This window comes from Nannospalax galili, unplaced genomic scaffold (genome assembly GCF_000622305.1).
Source record: "Nannospalax galili isolate Female #2095 unplaced genomic scaffold, S.galili_v1.0 scaffold335, whole genome shotgun sequence".
Taxonomy (NCBI): Eukaryota; Metazoa; Chordata; class Mammalia; order Rodentia; family Spalacidae; genus Nannospalax; species Nannospalax galili.
The window spans coordinates 884,568-897,239 of NW_008337842.1; the positions used below are offsets into that span (position 1 = coordinate 884,568).

The following is a 12,672-nucleotide window of genomic DNA, read 5'->3' on the forward strand; positions in this document are numbered from 1 at the left end:
TGAAGCCATACACAGGTGCCAAGGATCTGAGTGCAACCAAGTATGACTAGTAATAATCAGACAAATATAGATTAGAGATGCATGCGTCAACATCTCAGTGTTAGCATTCGGTTTTATGTCTTACAGGGTTTATACTGAGTTCAGTATTGTATAACTGTATTAATTCAACTGTGAACCTAGAAACTTACAGCCACTTGTGAAAGAGATGTATTCTTGCTCTGGAGTGTGTTACTGAATATATTAAAGCTGTAATGAAATGCTTCTTCTAATCATGTAGTTATTAAGAATTAAAAGAAAACACTTAAAAAAGCAACAAAAATAAAAAACAATAAATAAAATATTTTTAAAAACTATATATAGGTGGTGAGCTGAGAAGCATTAAGTCCCTCTTGAAGTGGTTTACATCTTAGGAAGAATGGACCAAGAACACACAGGGGGAAAATTGGATTTCAACCATATCTGTAATGCTTACTTGCTTTAAGGGAAAATATGAAGATTTGGGGGAAATGTTACAGGGTCCCAGCTTAAGATGAAGAGCTACAGGGAATCAGTGGATGCTGAGAGAGGGACAATCAACTTTCTCCAGTTGAGAGGGAGTGGGCATGGAGGAGTTGGTGGGGGCTGGGAGGGATGCAAGTAATGCAAATATATTACCTATGTATGAAATTCTCAGAAAAAGCAGATATGACAAAATGCTAATATTTCTGATGGCTCTAAGACCTTGCTACCAAGTGTGCAGAAGGCAGTGAACAGGCCAGGTGTATAGAATAACAGAGAGGGGTGGAGGGAGGGATTCACTCTTCAGTTAATTTCCTCTCCTCCAAATGCTTCCACAGATGGCCATATCTGAGAAATACATTGAGCTGTGTGTTGGGAGATAGGAACTGTTTCACTGTTCAATCCCTATTGGGTTTGAAATGTTGCTCCTTCCCCTGGGCCTCAGTTTCCCCTTCTTAACTAAAGAGGGATTAGATGAATGCTGAAGTCTTTCCCAACCCTTATTTTCTAGAACTGTGTGGGCCATTGGAAGAGATTTCATCTTTGGGGCAGAGTGACACAACTCTAGTCATGTAGGACTAACTTCCTGCTACATGGAGACAATTCTCTGTGCCGTTCTTGGAATTTGGTGCCACCTTCTCCTTGGGAATTCGCATTGCCCTTTCAATGCTCAGCTCTTGTGAGCTCTCCCCTTTTCAAACTTCTTAACATTTGATTAAGTCACAGGTGTCCACTCTAGATTGGTATCATGTGGGAACAAGAGCCTGGCTTTATGCCTTATTCCTCGTTGTGATCCCTGAATCTGATGTAGAGGCCAACAACAGAGGCAGGGCATTAACTGCTGAAGATGTAAAAGATAGGGGAGAAGGCGTTCCCCATGAAAAATGACCCTGCGCAGGGCTGCAGAACAGCACCTCCTCCCCTCTTCCTCCTCCTTCTCGGGCTGGCACACACCTCAGAGTGGAGGCAAGGGAGAACTGGAACCCCTAAAGCCTTCTTTAGCGTTCCCCTCTCAGGTCCTCTCTGCCTAAGATTTTCCTTTGGGAAAGCCCAGCGGCAGGACTGACAGCTGTGATTTCCAGACCTGAGGTAGTGCAGGGACTCTGGACCTCCTTCCCGAACCTATTCCTCCTCAGAGACTTGATGGGTGGGTAGTGCTGGCCCAACCCTTGCTCGCTAACTCCTCGAAGGAGGGCCTAGACCAGCAGGTTTTGGGAATGTTGGACCAGAGCATGCTTGGATGGACTGGGTGTTACTTGGGGGGGGGGGGGTAAGGGTACAACAGTGGTGGGCGGTCCCATAGCTTCATCAGTCCTAGACTCAAAGGCAGAGATTGATGCGCTGTCTCAGCTCTCCAGGCTTCCCTCCCCAGACCCCAAAGTGCGGAGCTGGCACCCCGGCGCTGGGTGGGTGGGGCCTGTCCGAAGGGCGGGGCCCCAGGGCGCCTCGTGGCCAGGGCGGCCCCGCCCCCATTCCCCCAGCTCCCTGCGATCTGGCTCCGCCGAGCTGTCCAGCCTCAGTGCTGGAGCTGGCTGCCTCCCGCGCCGCGCCACCCCTCTCCGCGCCTGGTCCCAGCACCGCGCTCCCGCCCTCCCGCTCTGCGGCCGGCCCCGCCTCACCCTGCCCCACCGTGGCCGGCCCACTTCTCCCCGCGGGCCCGAGCTGGCCGAGCGGCTGCCCGCCGGGGACTCGAGCGGTGCGGCGGGGCCGGGAGCCGAGGGACCCGCCGAGGGGATTGGCGGCCCCGGACGGCTGCCGGAGGGGCGGCCGCGCGTGAATGCGGCGGGAGCCGGAAGCCTCGAGCAGCCCGCGCCGTCTCTGCCCCCGGGCGCCCTATGGCTTGAAGGTAAGCAAGGACAGAATGCAGTGACAGGAGACTGGTGGCCGCAACAAGGGGGACAGGGAGCGGAGAGAGAGCGCCCAGGGCTGAGCGGCTGGGAACAGAAGTTTGTCGGGCCACTCTAGCTCCGCTTGTCCAGGAGCACCCTTCCCACCAAGTCTCCGTCGGGCAGATTTCGCCAGAGGCATGGGCAACCCGGCGTCCGCCATCCCCTCTCCTCCCTTCTTGGCACCCTTTGCGCCGCCCAGGTGGGAGTCTTTATCGTGGGTACCAGCGGGCGCAACCGTGGTTTCGGAGGGCGGCTGACCCCCAAAGATCTTGGTAGGGCACTTTTCCCCTTGACACCCGAGATGCGGACCCCAGGGCTCGCACCAGAGTTTTCCACCGCCCCAGAGGAAGAAGGTTTTTTTTTTTTTTTTTTTTTTTTTTTTTTTTTTTTTTTTTTTTTTTTTTTTTTTTTTTTTTTTTTTTTTTTTTTTTTTGGCATTTCTGTATTGGTGCAACCTTAGACTTTTCAAAGGGTAAAAGCCAAGGGTGAGGAAGAGGCGGGCTCCTGCTGTAGTTTCTCATCACTGCTAGGTTTGCCGCTGTCCTTAGTGCTGAATTCTCAGTCTCTGCTTCACTGAGACTCAGTGGGGGAAGAGAGCTCGATTTTCAAGACCCATTTCGATCCTCGAGTGCAGGTGACGGTGAGGGCGGGGGACAGTGGCACAGGGCGACTGTCCAGATCTGGGATGGATCAAGATCCCCACTAGGTCTCTATGCAGGGACAAGAGGCAGCTCTAAGCGTCAGGCAGAGCGAGTCCTTGTCCCTGTCTGCGGAGGCAGGCAGCCTGTGAGCGGTTCCCTTGGGAAGCAGAGGTAAGAGAGCCCGTTGCATCGACACAACAGGCTTCTTCGCCATGGACACAAGTCACGGCACTGCAGCTCCCTGGGGTCAGGACTTTGCTCTCAGCCCCAGGGTAGCTGCTTCAGCGAGTCAGTGTCGCCGGCCTGGGCACCTTGCTACTTTCTGTGCTGGGTTCATGAATGTTGGGTGAGGTGCAAGCCAATGTGTGGACTCCCTCTCTCTAGATCCTTCACCAGATTCAACCATTTCTGGATTCTGACCGGGCTACAACCTTTCAGGCTAATCCTTGATCCTATCCTGGAGAACTAGATGTTCATTGTAGTAGCCCCAACCCCCCTTCAGATGCAAATACTGGGCCTATGCCTGATTCATCCTGCTGCATTAGGGCCACTTGGAAAAGCATTCTTTTCATCTTTCCCATGTGCTGCTCTTTGGTGAGGGTGGGCAGAGAGCTGCTTCAGTGAATGCAACCAATTTTAAGAGAATCAGCAAGCTGGCTTACTGGGTTCCAGCCCCCTGCCTCGGACTTCTCTGCTTAGTGTTCAAAATGCATGGCAAATTTGTCTTTAGGGGGGCTCTGATAACATCTCTGAGCTCAGACCTCAGACAGAGAAGGGGATTGGGAAGGTTAGAACTAAATGAGACTGGGCCTCCCAGTCTTGGACTTCTTGTTCGGTCATGGAGCTGGGGATAAAAACCAGGGCCTTGCACGTGCTAAGCAAATGCTCTACCATTGGACTATATGCTCAGAATTTCCAAGCTTTGGTCTGTTAAAGAATGTTTCGAGTTCCAGCCACCTTCCTTGCCTGGAAAATGAAAAGATTCCGATGTGTTGTAGAGGCCCCAGGCAGCATTTCTCTAAGCAATTTAAAGAAAAAAAAATATCCCTCTCTACATCTGAATCATCTGGGAAGCTGGATAAAAACACATATTTTTGCTTCTTCCCTGAATAAAATGCTGAATAAGACTCTCAAGCTGAGGCCTATGGGCTTATGTTTTAACTGTGATTCTGGGTGATTCATATGTATGCCCTTTTGGGAAATTGCCTATCATGAAAGTTCAGAGTTATAAGAATCTGTGTATATTTTTAATTGATAAAATTCAGGTTTCTAACTTATCCCATCATCTCTCAAAGTTATTCATGTTAAATTCTTTAAATATGGGAATGGAGGTGGAAGACCCAACCTTCCACTGATTCAGTCTGGTTGCTGTGACAAAAGATGCAATTCAATCTCCTCCCCTCCTCCCCCAGGATTCTCCTGGCTTTGCTTCTTTTTCAAACTGATTTTTTTTTAGCCTCTCTAGGAATCACCAATATGTCTGCAGGTGGCCTTGTATACTAACTGCCTTTCTCTTGGGGCTAACCCAGTGCATGCCTCTTGCCCTCCCCTTCTTGTGGGTGATGGCATTTTATTGTGCATGTGTTGTGATCTGCTAACACAACTGCTCATGAAATGCCAAGGAGTGATTAGTTCAGTCTAGTAGTAGTACATCATGCTCCCCAAGGCTGGTAGCCACTCATGCCCTCCTGGCAGTGACTTGTTAACTGTAATCATTTGATTCTTTGCTCCATAAACTGGGAAGTTTGTGGCGATGAATCAGCCATCTGTGAGCCAGTCAGTCTTCGAGGTTGGATGATTTCTGTTTAGAAGATGCAAATGTAACTTCAAGAATAATTTAGAAGAAACTGCAATTGAAAGAAACTTTTCTGTTGCTCTTTTGCTACCAAAGGAATCAAAGGGGGGAGGTGCTCAGGGCCTTATCAGAAACACTGCTTTAAATATTCCTGAGATGACCTGCTAAAGTCACATGAGTCTCGTGTCACTGTTCTTTGAGAACAAGAAAAGATTTGGGAAAGGGAATGATTCATGAACTCTGCCTGGAGAGAGATGTCTCTATCTTCCCTGCAAGTGACACCTGCACTGTTGTGTTGAACAGAAGTGTGGTCACACTGTGTCCAGGTACCTGTGTGTATGTGTGTGTGTGTGTGTGAGTGCAAGCATGCATGCATGCACACATGGGACAAGTATGATGAGACCTTGAACCAACCCTGTCTCTTCCCTTGACTTGTCCTTTCTGACCCACCACTCTTTCTTTTCCCTTTATGACTAATATCTGAACCTCTAGCAGGGAAGGTATTTCATCACCTAGGCAGGACGTGGATATTTTTACTGAGCCATATTTGAGAAACCTTCCCAAACCATGTTGTATATCAGCAGCTCACAGTCACCTAAGGTTTCACATTTTAGAAAGAAATTAGAAGTGTGGTCAAGTCATTCACATATCCTAAGACATTGTTTACAGGACTTTAGAACCTTAGGTTGTTTGTGCTCCTCAGAAGTCATCCTGGATGTCCCTGCTTCCAAATAAGATGAGTGCCCAGAAATATTTAGCTTCTCTCCTGTTACTAAAGTTCTCTCACAAAAGAATTGTGTCAGGTTTCTAGTTCCTGGATCCTAGGATTGTACTTAGCAATCAAAGCTTCCCCATCTTACTATATGTTCTGCTTAACAGGGATACATTTGGCATATAGGAAAAGCTTGGAAACTATAGGCAGCAGAAAGGGCACAGCTTGACTCAGCATCTCTGAAGGAGCCCTCTTCTTCCTATGGCCTCTTAGCTTAATGCCAGTATCATTTTCCCCTCCTCGACCACTATATCCTGTGGCCCTGGGAGGACTCCAGAGTTTGTCTTTTGCTTATATCTCCTCCAGATTTCCATGGTACTTAATGGAGATACCGAAGGTGTACAAATTGCTTATTCACCAATTCTAGGTCACAGATTGAAATTATCCCCATATTTTCAGTTCCTCTAATAGTGCTGGAATCCAGCATTAATATACTGTTTCTTATTTCTCCCTATCATCAGCATGATTGAGGGCATTTTTCTTATTTTAAAAATATAATAGGATCATATTATCTATCTGTATGAGTTTGGAAAGTAGCTTGATTATAGTGTCTATACGTGATGATGGAGAAGAAATAAAAATATAAGCCACTTAGTTTGCATCTGAGTCCAGAAACAGGAGAGAAACTTTCCCATTGAACTATACATCTTGCCTCACCTTGTCCCTTTCATCTTAGTCTGATAAATGGGTTAAATTGACAGCTCTGGCAGCCAAGCTGGCCCCAAAGAGAGCCTTGAATTCTCTCCCTAGGAAACAGTGGAATGTTTCTCTTCAGAAGAGTCAAGGCTCCCCATAGGCTCCAATATTCAGGGAGGAGGCAGAGATGAGTCACTGGGATCTGGGGACTCCCTCCTCCCCTTGGTAGAAAAGGCTATACTGTAGCAGTGCTCCAAACTGAGAAACCTAGAGATGTATTGGAGCATTTTGGAGACTGGGCAGTGTGTAAAGGTGGGAACAAAATCAAAAGGCTTGTAGGAGGTCCCAGAATAAACTGACATTAAGAATACTCTGGATATAAGCATCGGCTTCATGCAGTCTGGGCAGTTTTGTTATCATTTGTGGGCACCTGCAAGGATTTCCACTTTCCCCAGGAGGAGAAGAGGAAAGTCTGCTGTCTTCAGGGGTGGAAAGAGAAGGGAGGACCTCTGACTTTCCCTGGAGCCCTGGAGTGATGTCAGCCTGCTCCCATAGAGAGGCTGATCAGTGAGGTCAGGCAGACTTAGCTTCTAATGGCCCAGGGCCCTGCCTCCCAGCATAGAACTACAACTGTGGCCCCAGGGACTTTCCCCTGTAGATGTCTGGGAGACAATGTGAGTCCTGGGGCCCATCTATTCATCACTGGGCTCCTTCAGAATGAGCCTAGCCTGCTCATTTCCACCCCCGCCTTGTTGTTATTGTTTGGGTCTAAGTGGCCCAGCAGGGAAAGGCATTAGAAATGAAATTATTTTTGTTGCATTGTATAATTGCCTCTGTTCCTTCCTGTTACCCCAGGCAGCAGCATCAGGAGCAGTTCCCTGGGAACCCTTGGTCTGGGAAAGTGGCTCACTCACAGACTTCCTTAGAATGGCTGCTTTCGACAAGTGGGCCTGCTTACCAGTCTCCCAATTGTTGGCCTCATTGTCACAGCAGCAAATATTTATCACTCACTCTCTGTACACAGTATTTAACTTGTGTTTTTTCATTTCAATCCCCCATCCTGTAAAAACTCAAGGAAACAGGTACTCTTACTATCCCCGTTTATAGAGGAAGGAGCACAGGCTTGAAGTGGCTTTTGTAAGGTCACACAGTTAAGGTGTGGGATGAAAAGTCAAAGCCAGGCTGTATGATGGTTAGATAATAGGTCTTCCTGACTTATGTAAGTGGCAGAAATCATAAGAGAAGGAGAAAAATAGAGACGGGATAAGTCCGTGTGTGTGTGTGTGTGTGTGTGTGTGTGTGTGTGTGTGTGTGTGTGGTGTATATGTATGTGTATATGGTGTGTGCAATGTATGGTGCGTGTGGTAAATGTATGTGTGTGGTGTATGTGTATGTGTGTGATGTATGGTATGTATGTGTATGTGGCGTGTGTATGGTATGTGTGTAGTGTATGTGTGTGTATATATGTGTATGTGGTATATTGTATATATGCATGTGATGTGTGTGTGGTGTTTATGGTGTTTATGTGTGCATGTGTGTGTATACGTGTGTTTGTGCATGCACACTTGGGCACATGTGCAAAGGCCAGAGTCAGAAGTCAGGTGTCCTGCTTTATCACTCTGTTTTATTCTCCTGATACCAGAGCTTGCCCTAGATTGGCTGACCAGTGAAACCCTGGGATCTTCTCTCTGCTCTCTCATCCATTTCTGGGTTATAGTGTGCATGGTCATGTTTGGCTTTTTCATGGTTGGTGGGGGGATCTGGACTCAGGTCCTCGTGCTTGCACAGCAAGTTTTCTTATCAACGGAGCCATATCTCCAGCCTGGATAAGTCTTATTTAATAAGCTGAAGTGCTAGTAAATTTTGCAGATGACACTAGGAATGTGAGCAGAGGAGTCAGCAGATGGAGAGGATGCATGAAATAACTCCATGGGATTCTGAAATTTGAGAGTTAGCTAAGAAGTATTGCTCAGTATTGAATCTGGGCTCCTTTAGATGCAATGCACTGGGAATGCACCTCAGCAAATGATGGAGTTGGGGGGCTGGGAGACAGGAGCAAAAGAGAGGACGCGTCCACTGAGCCTTCTAACTTGGAGGGAGGAGCAGGGGACTAGGTATGGATGGGTGCTCTGCCAAGCTGCACTGGAGATGTGATAACATGGCCTCTTCTCCCACAGCTCTTTGAGTGAATCAAGCTGTCCAAGGAGTAAAAAAAAGTCTCCTGCCAACCTGTAGGCCCATTTCTTGGTTTCTTATGATAGATACCTTGGATGAAAACCTGTCAGTCTCTAGGACAAAGCTTTCTGACTAAATAGAGAAGTGAGATAGAATGTCCTGGCATCCCTCACATATAAGAGTGACTCATGAACACTGTATTTAAGGATTGGCTGTTCAGTGCTCTTCTGGTGGGCAGAAGCAGGAGAGGCCTGGCTGTCTTTGGTCAGGACAGCTAACCTGTGAGTAAGTTTCTTCAGGACCAAAATAAGGGAACTAAAATGCTGCCTAGATTGGAATTCCTCCAGAATTCAAAAGTACTGAAAACACTAAAATGATGGGAAAATGATTTTTACCTTGTAATAAGTCGGAAGGTTTCTGGCCTGTTGAACCTCACTATAAGTTTTATTGATGGCGTGGATTGACATTTGGCTCCTGCTTAAGCCTTTGAAAAACAACTTTAACAGTCAAGTCTGTGGGCTCCAAAATTAGCTGCCCGAGACTTGATTCTAACACTTTCTTGCTGTGGGCAGGTTGATTAACCTCTATCACCTTAGGTTTCTGTCTATGAGTGAATGTCGATGCCAGCATCATCTGGCAATAATGACTAAAGGTAACAGACTTGAGGCATTTGAAACACTCCCTGGTTAGCAACCTCCAAGTGCTAACTGTAGGGATTGTTCCAGTTAAGTAAGGAATGTGAGGGATTGTTCCAGTTAAGTGAGGAACGTGAGGGATTGTTCCAGTTAAGTGAGGAACGTGAGGGGGAACACATCAGGTGCATTGGCTGCACTAATTCAGAAGCCGATTTTACATCTCTGAAATTATGTTCCTAAAACTTTCGAGCTTACACTATTTCCTTACACTTACCATTTATCCTCACCAAAATACTTTGGCGGGCACCTGTCAGGACCTCTTATCCTGGGCAAGAGTGGTTTGAATTCTTTGTCATCCCTTTGAGTTAGGCACCACTGAGCTCCCATCTCACTCCACACAAGCCAGGAAGATGTATCCATCTTCCTGGTGATGGCTTTGCATGGCCTCATTTTTCTCCTTGGCTTTCTGCGCCCTTTATCTGCTACTTTGTGGTTGGAGCCTTCCTGATTGGTGGCGATGATGGGTGGTATGCAGTCTGGAAAAGGCCTCTTTTTATTAAAAATAAAAAAGGACTGCAGACATAATTCATTTGGGTGTATGCTTGCTGTGCAAGCATGAAGACCTGAGTTTCAATCCTATCATCCATGCATAAAGCTGGGCATGGCCGTGTGCACTTTTAACTCTATCATTTGGGAGTAGGGGACAGAGACAGGAGGGACAGCTGGAACTTGCTGGATGCCAGCCTACCTTCAGTGGGAGACACTGTCTCAAGGGAATAAGACAGAGAGTCATAAGAGCAAGATACCTACCATCTTCCTCTGGCTTCTGTACCCACATACATGGGCATGTATGCATACCAGCTCATGTAGCACGTGTGCGCGCGCACGCGCGTGCACACACACACACACACACACACACACACCCTGAAACCAATATATAAATAAGGAGAATGTACCAGTGTCCAGGGACAAAGACATTTCCACCTTTTCCAAACAGAGTGGGCCAGAGCACTTCACACTGAGCAGACCCCTAAAACTAGTTTTTTTAAAAAAAACACCATGCTCTGCTTCTTCTAGGGACGTTAGTGGCAGGAGCAAATGGCCTTCATGTGTTTGCATGAAGCATGATCCTGCCTGAGAAAGGAGGACAGAATTCATAGCCTCTGGCTCTGGCACTCTCCAATCAGAAAGCTACTCACTCTCTTGGGCTTTTTCATCTGTCTATGAATCTTTTCTTGGGAAGGATTCTTGTGTGTGATGCATCTACGTCTGGTCAATTATACATGCTTGTTACTTATTGATGATAGGAGATCTTGGAAGGTATGGCAGATAGTCTGTTCCCAGGTCAGTTTCCTCAATCATTCCTGTTTTAGATTGAGTTCCTTTCATTCACTTGTAGCAGGGTTGATGAGGGCAGGATCGACAAGATGCAGAAACTGACGTGCAGGTCCAAAGCAGAAGATGCAAGGGTCTCCAAGTGTATTCTTGGTGATGTGTATAGCTAAAGGCCTAGGCTGACTTCGGATGACTAATGGCACAATGTCTGTGGCCAGTTCTCTGGGGAACTGGAGGGAGGTGGTGATGTTCCTACACTGACCTTCAAAATCCCAGATGCTTCTTTACAATCATTGCTCCCAGTTACAATCCACAGTAGCCATTCTCCAGGATGGTCCACAGACTCCCACCTCCTGGCATTTATGCCCTTGTATTATCTATTCCTACATTGAGCATGGCACACCTGTGAGCCAAAAGGATAATATAATGCTTGAAGGACAGAGTGATTTTCTGAGGAAAAGTCCTGAATAGTTTCACAAATTCCACCTGGTTCTGTCTTGGATTGCTGTTCTGGAGAGAATCAGCTCATACCATGAGGGCATGCCTGGAGTTCTCTGGAAAGGCTTGCCTGGTAAGGAAGTTCCAGCCAACAGATAGGATGAAGTATCTTGGAAACAGGAGTCCTCCCCAAGAGGAGTCTTCAAGTGACAATAGCCAATACTGTCCCTGGAAACTTTTGAAGACTCTGAGCCAGAACTTCCCAACGAATCTGTCTACATTCATGACCCGCAGAAACTATAAAGCAATATGTTTTTATTGTTCTAAATTGCTAAGCTCTAGGACAGTTGGTTATGCAACAATAGATAACAGATGTACACTCTGAAATTATTCTCCATGAAGTTATTCCCACTTGTCTTAAAAAATGGCATTGAGTCTATTCACCGTCCACTGTGTACAAATGGCCTTCTAGGAGCTGGAGAGATGGCTTGGTGGTTAACAGCACTAGCTGCTTTTGCACAGGACCCAGTTCAGTTCCCAGCACCCATATGACAGCTAACAACTGTCAGTAATTCCAGTTCTGTGGGATCCAAAGCCCTCTTCTGGCCTCTTTGTGCATTGCATTCATGTGGTGCACCTACATACATGCAGGCAAAACACTTATACACATATAATAAATAAATAAATAAATAATAAATAAATGAAAATAACCTTTTGTTACTGGAATAACACTCCTCTTGTGGGCCTCAGGGGGCGCTCTGCTCATGTTCTGAGGACTGGAAGCCTGTGTTTTGCACACCATGGCTATGAACCCCCACTGCCATCATCTTTCAGACCAGCTTCTGGTTTCTGTGTTCTGCCTTCCTACGCTCTTCTTCTCTGAGTGTCTTCTGCTTTGGTACCCATGCAGCATGTGTTTTGTTTCTCTTCTCTCTCATTCTCTCATTGAACAAGTATTATTAAACACTTGCTATATAGTACATACTCATTTTGGTTGCAAATACATCAGTAAACAAAACAAAGATATCTGTCTTCTTGAACTTTATATTCTAGAGGATGGAGATAAATGGTAAATAATAATAATATAGGAAGTTAATTACTGAGTATGTTAGAAGGTAATAAGTACCAGGAATAAAAGAGAAGAGATTAGGATTACAGTGATCTGGAAGGCTGATCAGGGGCAATATTGCACTATTAAATAGGATGGGCAGGTTGAACAGGATGGATGGACCTTGTGGAGAGATGCTTGAGGAAAACACATAAAGGATGTGGAAGTGAGCTGTACAGACATAGAGGGAACTACAGACATCCATGGCAGCGGAGTCATCCAGCCTGCATGCACTTTCAAGCATTTAAAATAATTGTCTTATTCCCTATAGAACAATAGTGATACTATTACGCATTTGGAATCCTCTTTTAATTTTCAAAACCCATAAGGCAATAATAATAATCTCTTTAATTTGTAAAGCACTTCCCTATATAGCCCCCTATTGCTCCTTACAATAATCCACGGATCTAGTCATTAAAACTTTAGTTGTGCAAATTGGCTCAGAGAGGCTAAGTGAAACTGCTCAGAGCCATAGAGTGAGGAAGCACTAGAGCCACTGCCTTATGACATCATGTGTTGATTTTTGGTTCAGTGCTGGGATTGAATCCCGAGCTCCAGGATGTTTGGGAAGAGCTATACCACTGAGTTGCATCCCCAACCCATTTTTAGTGCTTTTTAAAACTTTTTATTTATTTTTATTTCTATTTTATGTGTATGAATGTTATGCCTATATGTATGTAAGTGTACCTGCCTCGTGCAATGCCCATAGAGGTCAGAAGAGGTCATCGAATTTACCTGGAACTGGAGTTA

General features: G+C 46.1%; 1 protein-coding gene across 1 annotated transcript in view; it reads left to right on the forward strand.

Annotated features, from left to right (window-relative positions):
• The first annotated feature begins 2,016 nt into the window (after nt 1-2,016).
• The window catches only part of Drd2 (dopamine receptor D2), a 74,921-nt gene continuing 64,265 nt past the window's right edge, over nt 2,017-12,672 (forward strand). Inside the window, exon 1 of the mRNA XM_008832752.3 lies at nt 2,017-2,344. The gene's annotated coding sequence lies outside the window, so the exon portion shown is untranslated. The remainder of the gene's footprint in view (nt 2,345-12,672) is intronic.